The sequence below is a fragment of the Taudactylus pleione genome, unplaced genomic scaffold (assembly GCF_031769625.1).
Source record: "Taudactylus pleione unplaced genomic scaffold, aTauple2 ptg000093l, whole genome shotgun sequence".
NCBI classification, from domain to species: Eukaryota; Metazoa; Chordata; class Amphibia; order Anura; family Myobatrachidae; genus Taudactylus; species Taudactylus pleione.
Window position 1 is genome coordinate 781,159 of NW_028284495.1, and position 20,017 is coordinate 801,175.

At 40.7% G+C, this 20,017-nt stretch overlaps 1 pseudogene; it reads right to left on the reverse strand.

Moving 5' to 3' along the window:
• Positions 1-17,967: 17,967 nt before the first annotated feature.
• On the reverse strand, positions 17,968-18,871 carry LOC148526780 (uncharacterized; annotated as a pseudogene).
• Positions 18,872-20,017: the final 1,146 nt, after the last annotated feature.

Below are 20,017 nucleotides of genomic sequence, written 5' to 3' on the forward strand. Positions count from 1 at the left end.
GAGTCTTAAAAGAACTAGATTGTTTTTGTTTTCAAGTGTAACATTTATTCCAACAACATGACAATGGGCTGGGAAAAACATGAAAGGTTTTTGCTACTGCTTTAATCTTTCATGAGATTATGGTGATTATATGTCAGAGACAGGAAACATTGTGGTGCTTATGCAATGTGTTAGGGAAATATTTCGGTTTAAAAAAAGGATTAACAAAGCTTGTCTGAAAAACATTTATTAATGTGCCAGAATGACTTGCTGCACGGGGAGATCATCAAGAGGCAGAAGCATTTACAACATAACATTTGTTTTGTACATAAATATTTTCTAGCAAAATGACACATGCAAGGCTTTATTACATCAGTTGTGCAAAAATGTATTATCACTATGGTGTCTATTCATGTTGTTAATTATCATGAACATTCCAACTTGACGCCGAAGCAATTCATCATTGCTCTGGTGCGGAGACAGTTGATCTGAAAATCAGCTGTCTCCCGAAGTGTTTCACTGCTCCTTTTGGAGCAGTGAGACAAGTGCGCATGCATTACCTACAAGTCGCGCTTGCGCAGAAGAGCCCCAACGTCCGACGGAAGGAGCCGGGCTTGGGCGGAGGAAAGGAGCGCGTTGCGAGACCCGATCGCGAGCACTTGCCATCTGAAGATGGCAAATGCTCCCGCATTCAAGCTCTGAAAATATTGTATTTTCGGACTTGATGAATTCTGTCCCCATACTAGTGTATGGGGACAGCGGGCCATTCCGTGAGAGGAAGGTTAGCAGGAGATATCTGTGATATCTCCTGCTTTGAATGGCCCGATAACTTAATTTCTACAATTGCAGGTGAAAATGTACATTTTCACCTGCTTTTGTAGAAATTAAGCGATGACAAATAAACCCCTATACACTGCCATTTATTGCAATAAATTCTGTTAAAAATAAAGCTGTAAGTTAATTATGTTATAATATTGCTTTTAATCCATTACATTCTAAAGATGTTCAGTAATGTAAAATACCTGCATCTCTTATCCCAACTGGCAGGAACACAAGTTAAGACTAAAATATGGTACAATAATTCTTCTTAAACAGTAGTGGTTACAGTATATTGAAAATGAATTGATCTTTGTCATGGGAAATTATATACAGAAAATATTGGCATAGCTTATAAGGTGATTAGAGACAATTGACAATAAATAAGTGCTATAAATGGTGCCAATAGAGATATAAGTCACTGTGGAGGCAACTTATCGGTGGGGAAGCGTGTTGCATATACCCCAATAAGGGAAAGTGTAGAGTTTGAAAATCTTTTTTTACATTTTATTTCTTTGATAATTAATTTCTACTTTTATCTAATATTTAACATATCTCATATATCTATATCGCTACTTTTAAATATTCCCATTACTGTTTGACAAGTATAATTTTACCATGCTTACCCCTTAATGTCCGATTACACAGACCGTCACAGATTATATATCATTAGTCCACTTAAATTACTATTATTTGTGTTCACTACAATTCTGTCTATTTTACTATTATTAATTGTTATTATAATTTTACTGTGTTTTATAATTGCGCCACTCAGAGCTAAAACCTTTTACTAAAGCAGCTCCTTTATGCCTTAGCTTCAGCCCTTTGGTTTCTATTTCTCTGGTGTTTCATTTGCCTCCCTATCCATTTCTCCACTGTTTCCATTCTGCTATAACAACGCACTTTCTCACCTTCAGATTTTCACTTTGTTGCATTAATTATTAACACATATAACTGCATTTATCACTATCTTCATTATCCCCTACACAGAACTCAGACATGCACTATCCTGAGTTCATCCCCCGCCCACCAGCCAGTGTCGGCCCAGGGCACAGAGGGCCCACAGCGGAATGCAATGGCAGGGGCCCGCATAAGGTGCGTGACCAGCCATTGGAAGGTGTGGCCGTCAATTGGAGGGGCACAGCCATCGAACATTATTATTATTCTTTTATTATTTCAATAATTGGTACTGCCTTTTATTAAAATAGTAATAATACAGGTCTTTTTTAATAAAATAGTAACAACCTGTGCCCCCTTTCATTAAATTATTAATTTGTTTCCTCTTTTATACACATAGTGATAAAATAGCAATAATTTGCGCAGGTTTTTTTTTTAAATATAAAGTGTGCTGCCAACGGTCTAATAATAATTATAAGGTCTCCTTTAGTATATTTATCTATATAATTTGTGCCACCTTTATTTTATATTGCTACCTTTACTATAATAATAATGTTCCCCCATATTTTCTGTAGCGTAGTGACTCCCCCCTTTTACCTGAACCCCTAGACTACTTTACTTACCTTTCCAGAGTTCTAAGTCCGACTCCGGCATGCTGCTGTTCACCCGCTTCTGAGTCCGGTGTTCTGTCTTCAGAGTGACACTGCAGTCTGCATCCACTTCTCCTACCAGGCTCCAGCTGACAGTTAGAATCACGCCTGTGCAGTACAGAATCAACGGCATTTCAGTCCACCAATGCCACAGACTGCCGGGTGAAGTGGCTAATGCTGCACAGGGTAATCTAGATGAGGATCCATTTCGGGGGCCTTGAGAGTTTGTAAATTTCCCCTCACCCCTGAGGCAGTGGGCCGGTCCACCAGGAAGTGGTGCCTACCAGGGGATTCAACATACCCCCCCCACCTAGCCAGTCCGACCATTGGGAATCCTTATTTTCTTATATCAAGATATGATACTTTATACAGAAAAACACTAGCTTACACTACTTAGCAGTTGCAGGGGTACAGCTACATGCATTCCTCTTCATTGAAAGCTCCCCAGATCCATTGAGATCAGCTTCAAGTTAGCTGGTGGGGGCGAAGCTTATTCTCTGCATGACTGAGTCGGAGGGAAGGGAGGAGGGGGAAGTGCACTGCATGGAGGCTGATGTCAGCACCCGCTATAACCAGTAAAAGGAGTTACTGCACAAATGGTTCCTGCCTGTCAATCACTTGGCGAATAAATATTCACTGTGAGCGACAGTGAAAATGAAACTTGAAGTATGCGCAGTGCGACTCATAATCGCTCACACTGCAGAAACATCAGCATGGCGTCTATCTTTGAATCAGGCCCACTATGCTGAAGAGACAACAAAATGACATTATAATGCTATTATATAGCGATGTGTAAAACTGTACCAGCCTGAATTTATATAAGCGACTGCTGTTTATATATATATATATATATATATATATATATAAATAGCCAACCGTTTGCTACACCATTAGCCCAAAAATGAAGACTGATTCATGGACCGCCCACATGCGGTACAGAGAAATTAATATAATTATCAGTGGTTACTGCATTTAATATGACTCTAATTCATAGCAATAATTAAGGTTACAAGTTAGATCTCCACTTACATAGGTATAACTTTTAAGAACATACGGTTATTAATGCAATATTACATCCCTATGAGAAATACATATCTCTTTATCTTTGTTGAAATATAAGAGGTTTGCTCATATATAATAACAGTGACACAAGTTACATGTTTAGCAGCTGATCATGATCAACACTAACTACTGGGAAAATGTTATTAGGTTTGTTGATGCAATATATTAGTGAGCATAATCCTATTCAATCAGCATTTTTGTCTACTGTAAATCCCTCACACACGGAGCAATATAGCAGCCGATCCGACGGATTGCAATAATATCACAGCTATATTGTTCCATGTGTGGGCATGATATTGTTCGCTGCACGCTCCCGTGGGGTCGTCCGTCACACCTCCAGATCTTTCTGCAAACACCAGAGATCTGGAGAAGCGATGTACGATCCCATGCTGGCTATGCGACATTGGAAGTCCGAATGGTGCAGAATCCCAACAGGTACAGGTAAGTACCCTAACCCTCCCCTAACCCACCCTTAGTGGTGCCTAACCCCCCCTCCTTCCCTCGCCCAAAACCTAAAAAACTCCCGGGGGGGTGCCTAACCCTAACCTCCCCCCAGTGGTGCCTAACCCTAACCTCATCTTCCCATAGCCTAACCCTCCCCGGTGGGGGCGACTAACCCTAATCTCCCCCTGGGGGTGCCTACTCCTAACCCCCCATCCCCGGCTAACCGCGCATACTTACCGTTGTCCGGTTATTCGGGATGCCGACACCGGTATCCTGATATCCTTATGCCTATGCCGGGCAGCGAAATTTCAGCGATGGTATTTCGACTGCCAGCATCCTGTCCACCGGCATATAAACTACATCCCCCTTGCATTGACTAGCACCATTTGTTCTACCTAGTTAATAAACCAATCGCTGGGTAAGCTTTTTATTATATGGATTGTCCTCCATCACACATTGCTGACACCTATCAACACCATACAGTAGGTACTGCCAATAATGTTGATATGTTCAGATTGTCAATATATAACACGTCAACATTCACAATGTTGTCACTGACAAAATGTTGACCTGTTCAATATATGGACATTATGCATGTCAACAGTCAAAATGTCAACGCTCATATTTTAGCTTAAACCTAACCCTAATTACAGCCTAACCCTAACATTAACTGCAAGTGAACTGTAATTGCATCTGCATTGCATACACAGAAGGAGATGTGCATATTTGCTAATATCATGTCAGAATATTGTACTCAGCTGGACCGTAACTATCTGTTTGCTTGGCTGTATTACCATCACCATCAGTGCACACAACTTTGTATAGCTTGCAGTTCCAAATGATGAGACACAATATCTGAAATATACAGCGACACAGTTACATTTTATCAAACATCCATTGCATATTGCTAAAACCTTAAGCATAACATTGAGCAGCTATCACTAAATTGCTTTCCTTCACAAGCAACCTGAAAATCACATAAGCCATGCCATTTATGGAAAGTATTATAGAAGAATAAATGTAAATATAAAAGTATAAAGCATCAATGCATACAAAGTAATCTTCAACCTAGATCATACAAAACAATGTAGACCCACTGTCTCATTTAACCCCTTCGGGGACAATGTCCCCAAACGAAATATCCATTGTGCTTCACATCTTAATCATTTCTGAGAGCGATCACCTTGGCGTATAGATTCTGGTATGTGATCTATAACAACATATCTGAGAGTGGATAAATTATGCCCCAAGGCCGCAAAATGCCGGGCTACAGGTTGGTCGCTCGTGCCTTTTTCAATAGCCTGTTTGATCAAAGATCGATGCATAGCCATCCTTTCACGTAGGGTTCTCTCTGTCTTCCCCACGTAACTTAATCCACACGGACATGTTATTAAGTACACTATATAGCGGGTAAGACAGGTAACCCTGTGCCTGATAATAATTTTTTACCACTGTGAGGATGATTGAAATTAGTGCCTGTCTGCATGTACCTTCATGTTAGGTGTCAAAAAAATAGACTGTTCACTCTGTTCCAAATGCATGCCTGTAATATCTCTTCTCATAGCACAATCCTTAATCATCCTTCTCCTGGTATAACAGGGCATAATGTCCACCTCACGCAAATTTAAACTGTTGTCAGTCTGTGCAATTGGCCAAAGTTGTTTAACAGCATGCCTCACATAATCACTACAAGGATCAAAATGGTTGACCCATGGAAAACATTGTTTACCTTTACCCTTCACTGTTTTCTTCAATAACTGCTGAAGAGGAATACACATATACACATAGCTCGTTCTTTGGCCTTATATATATATATATATATGCTATATAATACTATTTTACATTGCTTTCAAATTATTTAATTGTGGTAGTTCGGTGGATTATTTGACAAAATTCCTATTAAAAAAGTACCTGGCTATACATGAAACAAGGTTTTACATAACCAGTATGCTGTCATGAAGCAAAGTCTACCAACAATTAGCCCCTGTCTGCCTGCGCTATTGGAGCCAACTGGAGAGACCCGCCTGCAGCATGCGTCCGGGTCCCAGGTCTCAGCACACCGGTGCTTTGGGGACCTGCCGCAGCTGCTCGCAGCTGGGTCAGGGTCCCCCCTGAGTACTGCACAGCCCGGCGCCACGGCTGGTGAGTATGGCCAGCTTTCCCGGTCACAAGGGAAAGGCTGATGGCGCAGCTTTTCACCGCTTAATGCTGTGTATTGCGGGCGGCCATATCTGGCCGGATGTCAAACAGAGGGGGGCAGAGCTTCCCCTTAACTTCAAAGTCGGGTTAGACAGGGGAAGTGCGACTTCTCCCTTTCTCCCGCGCTCAGTTCCCGCACAGCACGCCAGGTCAGCATCTCCTGCCTGCAGTCACCCTGATTCCTGGGCACAGCAACAGCTCTGCAGATTGCCATCTTCATCCTCCATTCAGCATCTGGTACAGTTAGTGCACTGTTAGGGGGAGATTTGGCGGATTCGGGGAGCCATTAATTAAGGGAGTGGGTTGTGTGACACTCCTCTCTCTCTATTGCTGTGCTTGGCTGCTCTATTTCTGTTTATCCTCACTGTCACTGTGTGTGTGGGGGTTGATTGGTGGTGACAAATATGCAATAAAATAAAATATCTGTGTCAGCATGAAGTTCCCAAATTAACAGATATGTTTTGTTTTATCGTATATCACACACAAGGGCACAATAGGATCCCCAATCCCAGTGCTAAAAAATATATAGAATAAATAATTTGCAATAATGATAATAACACCTGCTGCAAGTCAGTGCAAAAAAATGGTATAGGTGGAAAGGCGCTAGAAACACATGATGGCATTGAAACAATGTGATAATAAATCATTTAATAAATTGTAAGATTACAATGAAATAGATACAACAGAAGGAAATAGATATAAAACATATACAAATAAAGTCGTGTCTCTGCAGCAATAAATAGATGAATGGATGAAAAGAAATATCCAATAACAACTGCAACAGTGTTACCAAAAATAAAATATGGCTACTTGAAGCTCCGTGCAGACAGGGAGTGGACCTCCACAAATGAATGGTTATAGAAACCAATATGCGGCCATATAGAAAGTCGTGGTAGGGTACCCCAAAATTGTGCCAATGGATGGGTCTGGGTAGTAATATACCACTTGCAACATTAATGGCTCATGCTCACCCCTCAGACGCGGAATGCAATAAGTCCAGAATAGGATGCGGTGTCACCCCGGAGTGGAGACCGGCTTGTATGCGGCTGGAAGTGCTGATGTCTAGACGGCAGTGTAGAGGTGCATGCGGGAGCACTGCAGCTGTAAACTCTGAGGTCCGGGACACAGCAGCGTGAGGTCACCAGCGGAATAAGGCCGGGCTCAGCAATGAGGTGGCTCTCTCCGATGATGAGCGACCGGACTCCCAGTGATCTGTAACTCTCTCCAGAGAGATGTGGGCGGCGTGTGTTGGCTCACAGGGCTCGGCCGCAGCTGATAGTCCGGTCCTGTGATGACTCAAACAGGACTCAAGGTGGAAAGAAACCCGGGCTGTGTGTAAAGCCGCTGGCTGGAGGAGTAATGAGATGATGGGGTACTGGTGCAGTAGATAGAATGAAAGTGGTCTCTGTAATCCTTAACGCGTTTCACTGCATATAGCAGCTTCTTCAAGAAGGCAGAATGAGTGATTGTAGCATGGACAGCTAATATATACCCATTTTCATTAATGGACCACCTGTGAATCAACACCTGTCAGACATCAACTGGCTAATAGGTGTATGTTAGAATTTCATTACCTAATAGGTCACAATTCAGAAGTTAAGCAGAGATACTATATGAATAACAAAATATACTGATATTACATAAACACTAAATTTGATCAATATAAAAAACTAATAAATAAATAAACATACAATAAAAGCTATTTTGGATAAAATATTTTAGCGTGTTACAGTTACTAGCTGTGCTTTAAATTGTTTAAAGATATTATATCAAAACACATCAAAATATTTCATGAGGGATTCATCATAGAGCCTAAAAGCAACAGCGAGCTCCCAGTTGTAGCATAACATAAATAACTTTGATACATCATATAAAAGTGTATATAGAGAGCAAGTTATTCCTACGGGGCACATAGAAATAAACATAATGTATTGAACCGCTAGTTGTGAATACAATGGTAATCACATGATCAAATTGTTAGTCATGCTAATCTAATCAGATATTTAATAGCATCAATACCAAAAACGAAAAAAATTATAAAAATTAATTACACCAAGAGACTCAATGCACTATTATTAATACAAGAAGAGAAAGGGAGAGAGAGTCGAGTGAATGATAGAGCTGGAATCCACATGAAATCTAAGTCCAATGTCTATCTACAAACTACTGGAGACACTACATAGAGCAGGGCCATAGGACTGAAGAAATCTAAACCAAGCACAAAGAACCCCCATTCCTAAATCAAAATCAAATAAACTCTAGATCAATGTTTTCATTAAGGCCCATGGGGCTGAGTGTCTGCATTTTCAAGATCCAGGCTGCTTCTTGTTTACACAACATCCTGAATCTATTACCTCCTCTAGTCATGTGTGGTATCTGCTCTACACCGACAACTGTCAGACCTTTACTATCACTATTGTGGTATTCCAAAAAGTGCAGTGAAACACGTTAAGGATTACAGAGACCACTTTCATTCTATCTACTGCACCAGTACCCCATCATCTCATTACTCCTCCAGCCAGCGGCTTTACACACAGCCCGGTTTTCTTTCCACCTTGAGTCCTGTTTGAGTCATCACAGGACCAGACTATCAGCTGCGGCCGAGCCCTGTGAGCCAACACACGCCACCCACATCTCTCTGGAGAGAGTTACAGATCACTGGGAGTCCGGTCGCTCATCAACAGAGAGAGCCACCTCATTGCTGAGCCCGGCCTTATCCCACTGGTGACCTCACGCTGCTGTGTCCCGGACCTCAGAGTTTACAGCTGCAGTGCTCCCGCATGCACCTCTGCACTGCCGTCTAGACATCAGCACTTCCAGCCGCATACAAGTCGGTCTCCACTCCGGGCTGACACCGCATCCTATTCTGGACCTATTGCATTCCGCGTCCGAGGGGTGAGCATGAGCCATTAATGTTGCAAGTGGTATATTACTACCCAGACCCATCCATTGGCACAATTTTGGGGTACCCTACCACGACTTTCTATATGGCCGCATATTGGTTTCTATAACCATTCATTTGTGGAGGTCCACTCCCTGTCTGCAAGGAGCTTCCAGTAGCCATATTTTATTTTTGGTAACACTGTTGCAGTTGTTATAGGATATTTCTTTTCATCCATTCATCTATTTATTGCTGCAGAGACACGACTTTATTTGTATATGTTTTATATCTATTTCCTTCTGTTGTATCTATTTCATTGTAATCTTACAATTTATTAAATGATTTATTATCACATTGTTTCAATGCCATCATTTGTTTCTAGCGCCATTCCACCTATACCATTTTTTTAGTTCTTTGGCATCCTTTTTGGTGCCTATTGGGAGTGGTGGCTTACTCCCAGGTGGAAGGCAGCTTCATACACAGCTACCATTCATTTTCATAATTACTGATGTACACCCTTTTGTGGCGCTTGGTTTCTTTGTTTATTTTTGTCCATACATTTTTTTGACGCAACTGAGCAGCCCTTAGGGTGTGTCCTTCAGTTAATTATGAATCTGTCATGTTACACAGATAGAATACAGTGACGCAATGACATTTTGAAAAACTATGAAACCCACCAGTCACTAGATACTCCCAGTCCACATGAGGAGATTTTTAGTGGCTTCAACAAATTAGAGAATCTGTTGAAAGCTGAAGCCAGACACTGGTGGGACAAAATGTCATTGCAAAAATATATTGAGCATAACAAAATTCCTCGGGGCCTTAGAATTTTTAAAACATTGTCTTTTAATGAAGATCCTGATTTACTCAAACAATGGGACACTATTTTAGACAAATGTTCTTTTGCGCTAATGCAGTTACTAATTGATTATAGAGAAAACAAACTTAGATCATTGGAGATTGAGATTAAACAAATACAAGATCAATTGACTAAATTTAAAGAAGATAATCACTATAAAGAAAGGGAAATTCTAACAAACACACGTTTAGTTACATTTGAAAAGGAGATTATAGATAGAAAAGAAAAGAAATTTAAAAGGGATTTACAGGATTACAATTCAGATATGGTTAGAACTTATAATAAAAAGTTTGTCTATACAGGGCGTTCTAGGAACCCTTCATCTAATCACTACAAACCCTCTGTATATCGACCACTATCCCGTTCAACTAGATCAGATCGGGACATATGGCAGGAATCTGAACATCGGTACAGACCTAGAATGCAACCTTCTCGCCCACTGCCTATAATCTCTCATAGAAAAAACAGTATGAGAACCCCTACACAGACCTCACCCCCCAGATCGCATTTTTTAGGTCTAGGCAAACCAAGACAAGACAAACCAGACACCCATCCTCCATATACGGATCGCTTTCAGGATCCCAATCGATATGCCAGCCTTTATCAGTCCCCCAAGAGAAGCAGAGATTCAGACCCAGAGGTAGTAGGGGAGGGAGAAAGAATAAGAAAAAATCAAAGGTTCCATTGACAGCCAAAGGTGTTTTCAACCTTTCCTCTAAAATATTAACTGATGATGAAACACGTATACTCTCAAGAGGTCTAAACTTTTCTCCTTCCTCCACACCTAATTATTTTGAATTATTCATTGAGTTGAATAGGTATGTTCGCAGTCTATGTAGAGCTAGATATTTTGCAGTTAATAACTTGGATAGAAAAAACATCGATGGTACTATCATCACTCTTGATGAAGGCGATCGCACGAGTCTTAACATTTTGAATGAATTATTATCAGAAAACTCAGATGGAGCCATTCATGCACCCCAGGCCGAGATCCCTATTTTTGATTTAGGGTCTGATCATCAACATTTATTCAAAGCTAAATCTAAGTTTTTTCCCATACAACACAAGACTAGTGCAATTGAAACCTTCTATTATACTACATTGGAACAATTCAAAGTATTATGCGATGAGAAACCACATCCATGTTCTTTTAACCTTACTTTACAAGAACGGATAGCCCTAAAGAACCTGCACAATGACCCTTCTATCACGATCAAAATGGCTGACAAGGGGGGTGGGGTAGTGGTTCAAAACACTTCAGATTACCTTATAGAAGCAAATAGACAGTTACTTGATCCGACTTTCTATCAGAAGCTTCCATTTGACCCCACTTTATCATATCAACTTCAGCTTAAAAGTCTTCTTGGGTCTGCATTGGACAATTAGACTATATCCAAAGACCAGTTCAATTTTCTGTATCCCTTGCACCCGGTCACTCCTATCTACTATCACCTTCCCAAAATCCACAAATGCCTGCATGCACCACCTGGGCGTCCTATTATTTCTGGGATTGAGGGTCTCACGTCTAATTTATCTTTTTATATTGATCATTTTTTGCAACCACATGCCACTCCCTTCAGGTCACACATCCGTGACACTACACACTTTATTCAAATGGTTGAAGGTAAAATATGGAAACCCAACTACCTATTTGTCACGTGCGATGCACAAGCTTTGTATACCCATATTCCACATATTAAGGGTGTAGAAGCCGTGGAATGGTATTTGAGTCAGGATGGTGCGATTCTGGAAGGGCAACGAAATTTTATTCTCTCATCTATTCTTTTTATCTTACAGCACAATTATTTTTTGTTTAATCACTGTCACTTCTTACAAACACTCGGCACGGCGATGGGGACCAGATTCGCACGGAGTTTCGCCAACTTCTATATGGGCCGTCTTGAAGATGAGCTAATTTGGCGTGGCGAATTCGCTGCGAATCTGGTCCTCTTCTGCCGATATATAGATGATTTATTTTTTATTTGGGAGGGTGATGAATCTTCTGTTTTAAGGTTTTTTGAATATTTGAATACTAACACTTATGGACTCACTTTTACTCACTCCTATCACCCGTATCACATTCATTTTTTGGACATTTCTTTGGATATTTTAGATAATCATGTCAATGTTTCCAACTATAGAAAATCTGTCGATGTTTGTAGCTTTATACCATATTCTAGCAATCCTAAAAGAAAATGGCTGAATAATGTTCCTAAAAGCCAGCTATATCGTATCCATAGAAATTGTACATCCATTAATAAGTTTAAGGAACAAGCCTTGGTGCTCATCAAAGACTTCTCTGAGAAAGATTATCCCTCACAAATTTTGGATGAGGCACTTCATACATCCACAACATTAGATAGGGCTACATTTTTTTATATCAATTCTTCACACAAAACCAGACATACTATTAAAAAATCAAAAGAACATAAAGAAGGGGAACCCGTGTTTATTTCTAGATATAATTTATCTGCGAATAAAATCTCTGGAGTTATGAGAAATAATTATAAACTGTTGTTGACTGATTCTGTCTTGAAAACACACTTAGGCCCTAGACCTCGGCAAGTTTTTAAAAAAGCCAAAAATCTGGGTAACATTTTGGCTCCTAGTCTCTTTAAATCTGATATGAAAGATTCTAATAATTTTTCTCAGAGGACCCTGAGTGGCCCTAAAATTACAGGCTGCTATAAGTGTAACCATAATAAATGTATCACGTGTACACATATTTTGAACAAAACTAAATCTGTGTTCTCATATGTAGCTCAAAAACGATTTATCATAAACTCCTTTATTAATTGTACTTCACAATTTGTAATTTATATGTTATCATGTCCATGTGATTTGCTCTACATCGGCCGCACGATACGCCCATTAAAACAGCGCTTTCTGGAACATAGACGCAATACTGTGAATAAATCAATTAAGCATAGTGTCTCTAGGCACTTTTTGGAATACCACAATAGTGATAGTAAAGGTCTGACAGTGGTCGGTGTAGAGCAGATACCACACATGACTAGAGGAGGTAATAGATTCAGGATGTTGTGTAAACAAGAAGCAGCCTGGATCTTGAAAATGCAGACACTCAGCCCCATGGGCCTTAATGAAAACATTGATCTAGAGTTTATTTGATTTTGGTTTAGGAATGGGGGTTCTTTGTGCTTGGTTTAGATTTCTTCAGTCCTATGGCCCTGCTCTATGTAGTGTCTCCAGTAGTTTGTAGATAGACATTGGACTTAGATTTCATGAGGATTCCAGCGCTATCATTCACTCGACTCTCTCTCCCTTTCTCTTCTTGTATTAATAATAGTGCATTGAGTCTCTTGGTGTAATTAATTTTTATAATTTTTTTAGTTTTTGGTATTGATGCTATTAAATATCTGATTAGATTAGCATGACTAACAATTTGATCATGTGATTACCATTGTATTCACAACTAACGGTTCAATACATTATGTTTATTTCTATGTGCCCTGTAGGAATAACTTGCTCTCTATATACACTTTTATATGATGTATCAAAGTTATTTATGTTATGCTACAACTGGGAGCTCGCTGTTGCTTTTAGGCTCTATGATGAATCCCTCATGAAATATTTTGATGTCTTTTGATATAATATCTTTAAACAATTTAAAGCACAGCTAGTAACTGTAATACGCTAAAATATTTTATCCAAAATAGCTTTTATTGTATGTTTATTTATTTATTAGTTTTTTATATTGATCAAATTTAGTGTTTTTGTAATATCAGTATATTTTGTTATTCATATAGTATCTCTGCTTAATTTCTGAATTGTGACCTATTAGGTAATGAAATTCTAACATACACCTATTAGCCAGTTGATGTCTGACAGGTGTTGATTCACAGGTGGTCCATTAATGAAAATGGGTATATATTAGCTGTCCATGCTACAATCACTCATTCTGCCTTCTTGAAGAAGCTGCAATATGCAGTGAAACGCGTTAAGGATTACAGAGACCACTTTCATTTTATCTACTGCACCAGTACCCCATCATCTCATTACTCCTCCAGCCAGCGGCTTTACACACAGCCCGGGTTTCTTTCCACCTTGAGTCCTGTTTGAGTCATCACAGGACCAGACTATCAGCTGCGGCCGAGCCCTGTGAGCCAACACACGCCGCCCACATCTCTCTGGAGAGAGTTACAGATCACTGGGAGTCCGGTCGCTCATAATCGGAGAGAGCCACCTCATTGCTGAGCCCGGCCTTATCCCGCTGGTGACCTCACGCTGCTGTGTCCCGGACCTCAGAGTTTACAGCTGCAGTGCTCCCGCATGCACCTCTACACTGCTGTCTAGACATCAGCACTTCCAGCCGCATACAAGCCGGTCTCCACTCCGGGCTGACACCGCATCCTATTCTGGACTTATTGCATTCCGCGTCTGAGGGGTGAGCATGAGCCATTAATGTTGCAAGCGGTATATTACTACCCAGACCCATCCATTGGCACAATTTTGGGGTACCCTACCACGACTTTCTATATGGCCGCATATTGGTTTCTATAACCATTCATTTGTTGAGGTCCACTCCCTGTCTGCACGGAGCTTCAAGTAGCCATATTTTATTTTTGGTAACACTGTTGCAGTTGTTATAGGATATTTCTTTTCATCCATTCATCTATTTATTGCTGCAGAGACACGACTTTATTTGTATATGTTTTATATCTATTTCCTTCTGTTGTATCTATTTCATTGTAATCTTACAATTTATTAAATGATTTATTATTACATTGTTTCAATGCCATCATGTGTTTCTAGCGCCATTCCACCTATACCATTTTTTTAGTTCTTTGGCATCCTTTTTGGTGCCTATTGGGAGTGTTGGCTTACTCCCAGGTGGAAGGCAGCTTCATACACAGCTACCATTCATTTTCATAATTACTGATATACACCCCTTTGTGGCGCTTGGTTTCTTTGTTTATTTTTGCAAGTCAGTGCAGACTGGATGCCTACAGTCTTAAAACAAAAAAATTTAAATAAACATAACGTGACTGTGCTGATGTGTAAAATTCAATCTGGTACAAGTACACATACCTGTTATCAAATGAACACACATGGCTTCTCTCAAGAAAAAAACATTTAACACCAACAAGTAATTAGAAATATATTAAAAAAAAACATATAAAACTGTGATTCCCATCATATAGGTATATAAACCGCAAAAAAATATGCATATAATAGGCCCGTACACATTTAGTCTGAGATGTTATTTAGGGGTGCTGAGTCTGTGAAATAGACAATAAAAAGTCCTGAACTGGACGTTTAATCGTTTGATATATGTCATAATAGTTTCATAGCAAGACAGTTGTCACTTGATATTAATATCCCCAACTTGAAAACATCTATGTGATAGATGTAACTCACCGCAAATGCCCTACGTCTAGGGACTTGTGTATAGCGGTTGCAGAAGTATGCACAAGCTGACTGTCCTAGTAGGTGTAGTGGGGCATTGCCTGCAATTGCAATTTGATATTTTCTAAATGATGTAAAGCAAAGCTTCCTTGGTAATTTTAAGGAATATGTTGCCCCTAGCAAGGTGAGATTTTTAACCTTCCAAATAAAACTTATAAATAAAGTTAGTCGATAAACTGAGCAGAATAGTCCTAATCAGATAAATAATTTTGGGTAGAATCATAATTTTTATTGCAGCCACACAACCAAGTTATTTAATACCTGTTGCAGGAGGTCATGGGGTGTAATAAAGTGTGCAGCAAGGGCACATACTATAATTACAATCACTGACATTAACTCAGACTATGGAATTGGTATGTCCTAGCCTGGCCCTAACCCTCCCAGGGGGTTGCCTATCTCTAAATCCCCTCAGGAAACCCTAAACCTAACTCTCCCCCCCCTCCGCCCGCCCACAGTGCAGCTATCCACTCCCGATGCCCAGCTTACCTACGATCGGTATGCCGGGCGTCGGGATTTCGGCGTGGGGCTAATGATAGGTGTCGGTATTTAGAAGCCTCTCATTAGTCCCATGCCAGGATTTCACTGTCAGGCTTCCTGACTACATACCGCCAGTATATGTATACCAAAATGATTTAAAGAATGAGATTGTCAAACATACTTAACTTTCTCCTTAAGTTCGTAGAGTCTGGGGGGTATATTAAGGGGCAATGCCGCTGATTTAGTAATGTTGAGCTTGTAATAAAGGAATGCTGAAAATTTGCCCAATACATCATGAAGGGCTGGCAGAGACATTTCAGGGTGAGAAAAAGTAAAACATCATCTGTGAAAAGCCAGAGCTTGGGTATTGATTTTTTTAACAAGAGAACCTTTTATTTCACTTATGGTTTTTATTTTTTCAGTCAGAGGTTTAATTGCTTATTATTTTATTTCAAAGCACAGATCGTCCTTCAGGTTCGCCTTTGTGGGTAGAGATTAGAAATGAGCAGTTCACATTCTGAAAAATCTGACAGAACCGAATTTTGGGGTATTGAGTCGAACCAAGGTCTAATACATTTCTTTAGAATTCAGCTGAATTCATTTAATTTCCTGTCAGCAAGATTGGACCGGTCTGCTTTTTCAGGTTGCTCATTTCCCACTTGTGCCACTTACTACACCAGGTTGATAAGGCAAAATGGATTTTAAATATATCACAACATTACCACATGCTGAAGATGGGAAGAACTTACTTGCACTATGCTCTGGAATCTCGGAGTGTGGACCATGTTTGTGCAATGGTACATATAGATATAAAGGATGTCTAGACCTAGTACTCTGTGGGGTTTATCTACTGATCACTACACTCCTGAAGTGTCCCTGTGTACTAGCCAGACAGAGCACCTGCATCTTGAGACACAGTTGCACTGATCCGTCGGCCATGTTCAACTCTGTTTTACCTTGTAGCGCAGGAGTCTGGACCATAATGTAGTATTGCTGTGATTACATTTGTAAGCAACCTTCCTTTCCAATATTTGTGTTGAAATCTTGTAAGTCACCCATAGTTTTATTATTTTCACACCACTCTTAAACTATAACTAAATAATAAATAAAGACGCGACAACTGTATAAATTGCAAAAAGAGGTCACAGCCAAATTTATTAATACGAATTAGAATTAGAATCAGAATTAAGCCTGGTGGCGAAAAAAGCAGTGCTCAATCGGTCTACAGCCCATATAAGTATTATTTACCAAAAATGGGGTGGAGTTTCCACCCCGTGCGCAAATCATCCTGGGTAGTACCATCTCCCCTTAACTAGCACAGTGCTGGTCCCTCCTTAGGATGATGACCTGGTCCTCTCATAAAGTAATGACCGACTCGCCTTTCTCAAAGGGGAAATGCTAGCCAAGATCTGTTGCGCTAAATTGAGCCGCCGATGAGCACTGCTTTCCACCACACAACGTGGACTCTGACCACGTCACGCTACCAAAACCTCTAGGCCGCCTCTAAACTGTGCCAAACATGACAAAATGGCTGCAACAAATAACTCTAAACCCTCTTCTGTCAAGTGAACCCCATCTGGCCTATATAAATGCTCTTCCTCATAACGTATGCGCGGATGCCTCACTACAATCCCATTTAAACCAACTATAAACCTGGATACTGCAGCATTCAACTTCCTCCTAATCCGATCCATAGCAGGCCCAGTGTGCACACCATGCCAAAACCTCCGCAGAATGACCTCTGACCAACAGAGCTTAACCTGTGGCCAACGTTCAGAAATCACCTTCATATCCCTCTTAATGGCAATGATCAACTCCACTCCTTTACCAGTACCGAGATCATTACTGCCTAAATGCACCACTAGACAATCTGGAACACCCCACTTACTCTCTGATTGCCAAAGAAGGTCCAACAGACCATTCCACTTAAAACCTCTCAAGCCAATCCAGCGGATTCCGCAAGGACCTGACCTGGCACAAGGGTGTCTACTTGCCCAGAACACAAAAGAGTGTCCCACAATCCACACCCGACAATCTCTTCCAAAAAAAACTGTAAGTGTGAAGTATATAACAAAGCATTAGTAACTGAAATTCATTAATATGACTAAACCAAGGCAGGGGAAAACTGAGTTAATTGGGTGACCCAGATGGAGGTGAACAACACCAAACCTCTTTTTACTTTTGAGGGCAAAGGTGAAAAGAACTCCAAATCCCCGCTAGCGGCGGGTGACATAAGGTCCTAGGTTTCCCAAAGAACAAACTCGCAGGGAGCGCCATTACTTTTGCAGCTTATCGCTTCTTATATAGCTTTTAAATGCAGAAGACTTCCACCTTCCTAAACGCTTTATCGACTCAGCAGAATAGCCTGACTCTGCCGCACAGGTCGCTGCTCCTATTCTGAATGAATGAGTTCCATATAGCTCAATGGCAATCCTAGAGCCACAAGGCAATCATTAAAAACACTCGTGAACTGAAATTTAGAAAGCGGGGAAAGATCCGCGTGCGCTAACCATTGCACCCCTCCTTTAGGCCTGCGCTGGTTGTAACTACTAGCCAATGCTACCGGGCATATGCGCGGCTCCGGACACGACGGGACAGAGATCCAATGCCCCCTCCCTAATTGATCTGTCTTTGATCTCTGTATTTTGATAAGAGGCAATTCTGGTTTAATTATCACATTAACTAACATAATACCTGTAGTAACGGATTTCTTATTAACAGCTGTTAACTCCCCCACCCTTAATGCCCCAAAAAATGCTAGTGCAAAAGCCAAACTAAACAAACAGGCCTCAAAATCATCTTTTGCTATACCCGATACAGCCACCACCAAGTCCTTTAGCATCCCCGTGTCAATAGGCCTATGAGAATCACTCATCTTCGACTGTTCTTTTGCCCATCCCTTTAATGCTTTGGAGATTACAAAAGACTTGGTGGGGTCAAACCATTTAAGCGAGCAAAATATGAAATTCCTGCTAATGCGCTCGACATGGATGACTTTGAACGGCCACTCTCATGCCAGCACCAAACAAACTCTAACATCAAATCCTGAATACTCTTACCCTCTTCTGTACCAGAATTGAATGCCTGCCACTCGCTCCAGGCCGCCGAGTAGGATCTCAATGTACCAGGAGCCAGTGCTTTTAAAGCAAGTCCTATAATGCCGGCCTTATGATCTGCCAAACATAATCAGGACAAGATAAACCATGAACCACTGCAGAAGGCGCTAGTGCTCTAAATCTCTCCCATTGAAAACGAGATAATGCATCCGCAATCTCATTTTCAACTCCAGGAACATGCTTAGCCGTGAATTCAATATTCATAGACAGACAAACAAAAACCAAATGCCTAAGAAGCCTTATTACTTGCTGGCAAACTAACTTCTGATTATTGATGGCCTGCACTACCCCTAGGTTATCACACCAAAATATGATTCTACGATTACTAAGCTTTAAAGCCCAAATCTCCACCGCTACCACAATGGGAAAAAGTTCCAATAGGAGTTGATTACCTGTCAAGCCCTCAGCGTGCCATGATTCTGGCCAAGCTTCCGCACACCATTCTTCTTCAAGGAACGCTCCAAAACCTATAGACCTTGACGCATCTGTATAAAGCTGCAAATCATTATTAGATACTGGCGGCAGCAGCCAAATTCTTATCCCATTAGATTTGCGTAAAAATTTCAACCAAACCTTAAAGTCATCTTTCATTTCTTCAGACAGGCGAATCATGTAATGGGGCTTTTTAACACCTGCCGAAGCTCACTCTAACCTCCTGCAAAAAACCTTGCCCATTGGGATGACTCTACACGCGAAGTTAAGTAAACCTAGCAAAGATTGCAGCTGCCTCAAAGAAACTTTTTTAGCTGAAACTAAACTGAACAACAAATCATTAAGTTTCTGCACCTTATCAGCTGGCAATCTGCAGAGACCCAAATCAGTATCGACCTCAATACCCAGATAAGACAATCTGGTAATCAGCCCTACCGTCTTTTTCTCAGCTATGGGTACTCCCAAGACCGAGAAAAAAGCTTGCACCGAAAATAGAAGCTCACTGCACACATCACTATTACCTGGACCTACTAATAAAAAATCATCCAAGTAATGCGTGACACCTGCCTGATTTGTACCAGCCTGAATACACCACAGTAAAAAAGAGCTAAAACATTCAAAAAAGGAATATGAAATCGAGAAGCCCATAGGTAAACATTTGTCTACATAGAATAAACTGCCCACTTTAAAACCCATATAACGAAAAGAATCAGGATGTAGGGGAAGCAACCTAAATGCAGATTCAATATCTATCTTAGCTAACAAAGCCCCCTTTCCA